This window comes from Triticum aestivum, chromosome 6B (genome assembly GCF_018294505.1).
Source record: "Triticum aestivum cultivar Chinese Spring chromosome 6B, IWGSC CS RefSeq v2.1, whole genome shotgun sequence".
Lineage (NCBI taxonomy): Eukaryota > Viridiplantae > Streptophyta > Magnoliopsida > Poales > Poaceae > Triticum > Triticum aestivum.
In genome coordinates, this window is record NC_057810.1 from 374,532,844 (window position 1) to 374,541,437 (window position 8,594).

Below are 8,594 nucleotides of genomic sequence, written 5' to 3' on the forward strand. Positions count from 1 at the left end.
TCTTCGTAGACGTTGACATCGATGAGTAGACCGAGGCCCAGGTGGTGACCCTGAGCTTGTGAAGGACCACGTAGTATAGCCAGGCTTTCCCAAGCCTCTTTTATTTTGCTAGTTGTCTGTACCCAGACAAGTTACTTCCGTTGTTGGCTTGTATGTCTGTATGACTTGAATGCTGGGTCGTGTGACCCGTACTTGTGTGTATGATATGTATGGCTCTCTGAGCCTTAAATAAAGTACTGGTGTCGTAGAGTCATGTTGTGATGCCTTGTTGTATTTGCACATATCGAGCATATTGTGTGTATGATTGAAATGCTTGGTATGTGTGGGATCTGACTATCTAGTTGTTTATTCTTAGTAGCCTCTCTTACCGGGAAATGTCTCCTAGTGTCTCCACTGAGCCTTGGTAGCTTGCTACTGCTCCGGAACACTTAGGCTGGCCGGCATGTGTCCTTCTTCGTTCCTGTGTCTGTCCCTTCGGGGAAATGTCACGCGATGGATACCGGAGTCCTGTCAGCCTGCTACAGCCCGGTTTAGCGGAGTCCTGTTAGCCCAATGCTACAGCCCGGATTCACTTGCTGATGACCGACACATTCGATGCTGGGTCATGGATGCCTGTCCCTGTAAGTCTGTGCCACTTTGGGTTTACAACTAGCCATGTCAGCCCGGGGTCTTTACCATATGGATGCTAGCGACACTATCATATACGTGTGCCAAAAGGCGCAAACGGTCCTGGGCAAAGGTAAGACGACACCCGTGTGAATACCGTGCGTGAGGCCACAAAGTGATATGAGGTGTTACATGCTAGATCGATGTGGCATCGAGTCGGGGTCCTGACAGTGTGCCTTAGGATCCAATTGATAGTTTGCAGCCCTAACAGAATGAAGTGGACTGATCCAAACTTATGTGTCTCAACAGCTTTGTCTGGGATCTCCTTGTACATGTGTGCCATGGAATTGTGGTCCATTTTCTTCTTGGCATAAATGTCCAGGTCATCTTCATCTTCCTTTGGGGCATTGATCAATCTTGCCCATTCCTTAACAGTGGACTGGTACCTTGTACCTTCAGACAACCAAACTATCCTTCCATCTGGATAGAAGTGTGCTGTGGAGTAGAATTGCATGATAAGTTCATATTCTAGTTGGTGAGCTTTTGCCCAACAAAATCAGCAACTCCACAAGCAACAAAACTGTCTTGCACACCAGGATAGTGCTCTTCATTGTCCTTTATGTAGGTCCAGTCGACCCATCTCATATCAGATACTATGGGCTTCTTATCCAACAAGATTGTCTCATAGAAGTCCTGCTGTTCCTTTGTATGGAACCTGTAATCAACAACAGTTCTTCTCCTTGAGGCATATGGATCTTCCATCCTCCATATCATCAACCCTAAGTCCTTCCTGATCCTCATGTCCTTAGCCACAGGATGGGCATCATTGTGGTCTGGTATCTTGGGCTTGAGCTTCCTTAGGACATGTCCTTCTTCATCTTCCTCATCATCAACATTAGGCACTGGGGCCTTGTTCTTCTCAGCAGCTGGAATACTCCTGGTATTCCACTTTGGTGCAAGCTTGGCCTTGGGGGCAGCTTTGGGTGCTTCCTTGGGCTTAGATGTTGCAGCCCCTGATTTAATAGCATCACCCATAAGCTTTGGTGCCTTGGGTGCTAGTGCAGCAACCTCTTCTCCCTCTTCAGAGTCTCTTCTCATTGAGGGCTTTCCAAGAACCTGGGCAGTTGTGGTTCTTGCTCTCTTCTTCTTCTTGTCTTGAGGATTTGGAAGTTCTGACTTTCTTTGCAGGTGCCTCTTTGGGTTCAGTTTGTTCTGGCACTTGAGTGGACCTTCTGACCTTGGGAATATGTGTCCTCTTGGCAGGAACCTTCTTATTCAGTCCAGGCTTTGTGCTATGTGCTGAGCCATACTCCTTCTTGAGTAATACTTTCTTGAAAGTAGCCTCCTCCTCTTCAGCTCTATAGTCCTCATCTTCAGAGTCTGAAGTTCTTTTCCTCCTTTGCCTGGTAGTAGCCTTAGGCAGATTGCTAGGAGTGCTTCTGCTGCCTTCATATGAAGTTCTAGAGGGACTAGTGCCCTCACTCATGTGAATCTGCTCTTCTGACTTGTTCAGGCTGTCACTCTGGTCTGACATGCTGCAAACACTGACTGCTATCCCTGTGAAGAGTTATAGATGAGGTAGAATGGATGAGCATCACAAAATGCAGAGATTTTTCCAAAAGAATGACTCAAAAATTCAGTTTTAGCTTTCCATAGAAAGCATTTTGGATCAACCGATTTTCAAACTCGGTGATACCGAAGCAGTTTTGGAACCTAAACTGATGAACTCGGTTGGACTGAGTCACAGTTCGGTGGCACCGAGACTGCTAGGGTTTCACAAAGTCCTAAAACCGGTCTCACCGATTAGCAATTCTCGGTCAGACCGAGAGTTACTAGTGCAATGGCATAAGCCAAATCGGTGGGACCGAGTTTTTCAACTCAGTGGGTCCGAGATGGTTTCGGCGGAAACCTAACCCTAAAATTTCGAATCTCATCTACTCCACGGATTGCATTGACTGGATAGGAGTGTTTCAATCGTGGCAAGAATCAATAAGAACACAATGTGCTAGGAATCAGACGAGGATAGCACAGTGATCAAGTCCATACCCTAGCTTGGCGATGAACTCGCTACGGCGGCAATGGCAGGGTTGAAATCCGTTGACGGCGGCGGAGACTAGCGACAAGGGGCGGCTGGCGACGAGGAGACGATCTGGAGACCCTGGATGGCAGAGAGAGCTATTGCGCGGGCGAAGGGGTTCGGAGGAATTTCCAAATTTTTGCCCATGACTATATATAGCCCGACCCTGTCGGTGTGACCGAGTGGAACAACTCGGTGGCATCGAGATGCATAACTATGTACAGTTACAACAACTTGGTGTGACCGAAAAGTTCAAATCGGTTGCACCGAGATGGAAAACTTAGATCAACTTAATGATCTCGGTAGGACCAAAATGGAGGAATCGGTCAGACCGAGAATCACAAAGAAGTTTTGGAAGTTTAAGTCTATGACGAATCGGGGACTCTGAGTGCTCCTCACACAGAGTGGTTCGAATCTGACTTGATCAAATTTTGTGATGTAGCATGAATAGAGTTTGGGACGAGAAAAGCATAGATAGCTAGAGAAGGTTCTTAGGCATTCTTGTCCATCCACTTGGCAAAAAGAAAAGAAGCCAATCAAAGTTTGAGACGAGAAAAGCATAGATAGCTAGAGAAGGTTCTTAGGCATTCTTGTCCATCCACTTGGCAAAAAGAAAAGAAGCGAATCAATCAAAACAACAAGTGGATGTCCTTGAATGAGTAAAATATGCACCAACATGCTCACACAATAAGATGGCAAATGAAATATGTGGCAAAACATGCACAACCAATTCTAGCATCTGTCAACCAATTTGCGATGACTAGGTCATCTATATATGAGTATATTGACATAGGAGTCAAATGAGAACATTTGATAATAGGTCATACTCGTCGTTTAAGCTCAAGTGGGGTTACCACTTTTACATAATGCATTGATGTGTTCACACCATTAGAGTTGCTTTGACTCAATTCTTAGAGTTAAGCTCCCCCTAGATGTGAGATCCCCTTTTAGAGGGATGAACTAACCTTGGGTTTTGTTGATGATGACTTCATGTAGATGTTGAAGATGTGGATGCTCAATGTTGATGTAGATCATTTGGGGCAATCCTTTGGAGTGAGTTGCACTTTCAACTTACCTACATGGGTTAGTCCCACAAGGAACAAACAAGGATATCCATAGACATAGAGTGAAGCACACACAAGATGATGTCCATGAAATCATTAGGTTACCTTGTCCCTTGCCTTACCAACATGAGGGTTTGTGACTCCTTGAACTAGTGCAAGATATGGAAGTTGATTGCACTTGTTCTTGCCATAATGATATGAGTGAAGAATGTTTGCGGAGTCACCCTCAAGAACTCTCTAGTTCTTCTTCTTCTGGATCCACATCATCTTGATGGGAATCCTTGGAGTTGTAGTTGTACTTGATGAAGTAGAACTTGACGTAGTCTTGGGAACCCACTTGAACGAGGCCTTAGGTGCTTCTTCAAATGCATCAATCTCTTCTTGAAGCTTGTCCTTGCCTTTTTTCTTGTGTCTTGTGGTGGAAGATCATCTTGTGCTTGTGTTCCCTTGAAGGAAGTAGGATCATACTTCTCTTGTTGAGGAACAAACTTTGTTTTGGGGTATTGATCTTCTTCCCACTCAACTCCATTGGCATTGAACTTTTGTTCAAAACCAACACCTTGATTCTTCCGGTGCCTTCCTTGCTTGCGTACAATTTCCTCGAATTGCTTACTCCCGGCAAGGCTCTTGTAAACACCTTTCTCTATAATTCCCTTCAATAAGCTATTTTCTTGCTCAAGTGTAACTTGGCTAAGAGAATCATTAGTGGAATCAAGAGAACTACTAGAAGCAACAATATTGGATTTGACATTATTATTGTTACTACTAGAGGGAGTATCTTTCTTGTACTTGTTACTAGACTTGACTTGAGGCATGTAAGTAGATAAGAGTAAACGCTTGGCAATGTAAGAAGAACTTTTCTTACGGAGATCATCATTGATTGCTTTTAAGAACTCATGCTCTTGCTCAAGATTGAGCTTTTCAAAGCGTAACTTCTCATGAGCCCTTAAAAGTTCTTGATGATCCTCGAAGATAGTTTCATGAGCCAACTTAAGAGTGTTTAGTTCTTTAGTTAGAAGCTCAATCTTCTCCTTCTCCTTGTCATTCGTTTTATCTTGATTAGCATGATTAATTGACGTTTCATCATAGTATTCATCACTAGAGTTGTCAACAAGTAGATCATCATCCACAAGCAAGTCATCTTCATCACTATTCAAATCAACATACTCAGGATGTGTTACCTTTGGACCTTTGGCCATGAAGCATCTTCCAATTCCTTCATTTGCTGAATCAAATATGTCATAGGAGTTGGTCGACACAAGTGCTAGACCGGCAACACCTTCATCTTGAGTATATTCGGAGTCGGAGTGATAGATTCTCTCGGAGTGATTGTCGGAGTCGGAGCCGGATACCCATTCACCAACATGATCTTGATGTGTTCGTTTTGTGTAGCACCTTGATGACTTGTCCTTCCTTTCCGAATCCTTGCTTCTCCGTGAGGGTCTTCGTTCATAACGATCATCTCTACTCCTCCTCTCTCTTGGTGGTGATTCTTCTCTTTTGCTTCTTCTTCTTGGAGAATCTTCTCTTCTTTTGTAGGGTGCCGTACACTCATTGGAATAGTGTCCGGGTCTCCCACAATTGTAGCTACGCTCTCGACTTGAAGATCTTTTGTTATTGTAAGACCTTGACTTGGAGCTTCTTTCTTTGCTTCTACTCTTGTAGAATTTGTTGAAGTTCTTCACCATTAAGCTCAATTCTTCATTGAAGGTTTGTTTCTCACTTGATGATGTGGGGGCTTCACTTGAGGCTTTGTAAGCACCACTCGACTTGTTGTGAGGTTCCTCCTTATCCTTGAGTGACATCTCATGAGCAACAATTCTTCCACTGACTTCCGTTGGCTTGAGATCTTTGTAGTTTGGCATCATTTGGATCAATATGCACACGGTGTCATACTTTCCATCCAATGCTCTTAGTATCTTCTTGATGATGAATTTGTCAGTCGTCTCTTCACTCCCTAAGCCGGCAATCTCATTTGTGATAAGAGCAAGCCTAGAGTACATTTTAGCGACACCTTCACCATCCTTCATTTTGAACTTGTCAAGATGACTTTGGAGCACATCCAACTTGGATTCCTTGACGGATTCGGTACCTTCATGCATATCAATCAAAGTATCCCAAATTTCCTTTGCATTCTCAAGACGGCTGATTTTGTTGAATTCTTCGGGGCACAATCTGTTGAAGATGATATCACAAGCTTGAGCGTTGTATTGCAGCATCTTCAATTTTCCGCATAGCTTCACGGTTCGGTTCTCTCCCATCAAAGAATTCACCTTGCAAGCCAATACAAATAATTGCCCAAACAACGGGGTTATGTCCATGAATATGCATTTTCATCTTATGCTTCCAACTAGCAAAATTAGTACCATCAAAGTAAGGGCCTTTACAGTGATAATTTCCCTCGCTAGACGCCATACTCTCTTAGGTTGTGAAACCAAGGCTATGACCACCAAAAGCTATGGAAAACAAAGCAAATGGAGGCGAAAGCTCTGATACCACTTGTAGGACCTTGAAGTATGTCTAGAGGGGGGGTGATTAGACTACTTGACCAATTAAAAACTTAACCTTTTCCCAATTTTAGAGTTTGGTAGATTTTAGCTATCTTAGGACAAGTCAAGCAATCATCACACAATTCAAGCAAGCATGCAAAGAGTATATGAGCAGCAGAAATTAAAGCATGCAACTTGCAAGAAAGTAAAGGGAAGGGTTTGGAGGATTCAAACACAATTGGAGACACGGATGTTTTTGGCGTGGTTCCAATAGGTGGTGCTATCGTACATCCACATTGATGGAGACTTCAACCCACGAAGGGTAACGGTTGCGCGAGTCCACGGAGGGCTCCACCCACGAAGGGTCCACGAAGAAGCAACCTTGTCTATACGACCATGGCCGTTGCCCACGAAGGACTTGCCTCACTAGCGGTAGATCTTCATGAAGTAGGCGATCTCCTTGCCCTTACAAACTCCTTGGTTCAACTCCACAATCGTGTCGGAGGCTCCCGAGTGACACCAAGCCAATCTAGGAGACACCACTCTCCAATAAGTAACAAATGGTGCATTGATGATGAACTCCTTGCTCTTGTGCTTCAAATGATAGTCTCCCCAACACTCAACTCCCTCTCATAGGTTTTGGATCTGGTGGAAAGAAGATTTGAGTGGAAAGCAACTTGGGGAAGGCTAGAGATCAAGATTCATATGGTAGGAATGGAATATCTTGGCCTCAACACATGAGTAGGTGGTTCTCTCTCAGAAATGGTAAGTTGGAAATGTAGGTTTAGTCTGATGGCTCTCTCCACGAATGAAGAGGAGGTGGAGGGGTATATATAGCCTCCACACAAAATCTAACCATTACACACAATTTACCAAACTCGGTGGGACCGATTCAGCAGACTCGGTCAGACCGATTTAGTAAACCTAGTGACCGTTAGTGATTTTCGGTGGGACTGACATGCAACTCGGTGAGACCGATTCGGTTAGGGTTAGGGCATAACGTAATCTCTGTAAGACCGATTACACAAACTCGGTGAGACTGATTTTGGTAATAAGCTTTCCAGAGAGTTGGTCAGGTAAACTCGGTGGGACCGATTTGCTCTTTTCGGTGAGACCGAAATGTTACAAAAGGGAAACGGAGAGTTTACATTGCAATCTCAGTGGGACCGATCGCTCACTTCGGTTAGACCGAAACGTTACTAAGGGAAACAGAGAGATTACAATCCCATCTCGGTGAGACCGAGATCCCTATCGGTAAGACCGATTTACTTAGGGTTTGTGGCAGTGGCTATGACTTTTGAAATCGGTGGCGCCGGATAGGAAGAATCAGTGTGACCGATTTTGGCTTTAGGTTTAGGTCATTTGTGGATGTGAGAAAGTAGCTGAGGGTTTTGGAGCATATCACTAAGCACTGTGGAGCAAGAGGCTCATTAAGCAACACCTCATCCCTCCTTGATAGTATTGGCTTTTCCTATAGACTCAATGTGATCTTGGATCACTAAAATATAAAATGAAGAGTCTTGAGCTTTTGAGCTTGAGCCAATCCTTTGTCCTTAGTATTTTGAGGGATCCACTTTCATCATCCATGCCATGCCATTCATTGAGCTTTCCTGAAATAATAGTCTTGGAATAGCATTAGCTAAATGAGCTATATGTTGTTATGAATTACCAAAACCACCTAGGGATAGTTGCACTTTCATAATGTCATCTTGAATCCTATAGGATTGTATGAGTGTTTGATTGCGCATAGAAAAAACGCAAGACTCTTTCGAAGAGGTTTGAGTGGATGGGATGTTTCCTATGAAATCTAGTGCAAATGAATCCTATGGAAAAATTCCTATGGTTTACAATCCTACGAATCAAACAACCAAGATAGGAAAAATGCCTAAGAATTAGAATCCTCCAAAATTCCTTTGAGAATCCTTTGAATCAAAGAAGCCCTTAATCTATATTATGATTCATGGAACTATGTGTTGTAAAGCATAAAGTAAAAACAAATAATGGCAATTCAACTAGGAAAAAAGTTTGGGCAGTTATGATACGGAAGATTCTAGAACAAAGGAGAAGCACTTGTGTTTTCAGGTTTGTGCATTATGCTTAAGCTCAACCATGGAGCCTGCTAGATTGTCCATGTGGAAAAATCCGGTGGGGGCTAGAAGATGGTGCGAGGGGCCAAGTGGAGAGAGACTATGAAGGAGTGCACAAGTGCGAGATCGATATTTAAAGAGAGGGGGAGAGAACGTGCGATGTTGCGCATAGTGGGGGAGCCATGAAAAATAGATGAGCTAGGGGCCAAGAATTGCTAATCCTTTATGCGGAGGGCCAATTCATCAACTTAAACCATTTTACCAGCAATTG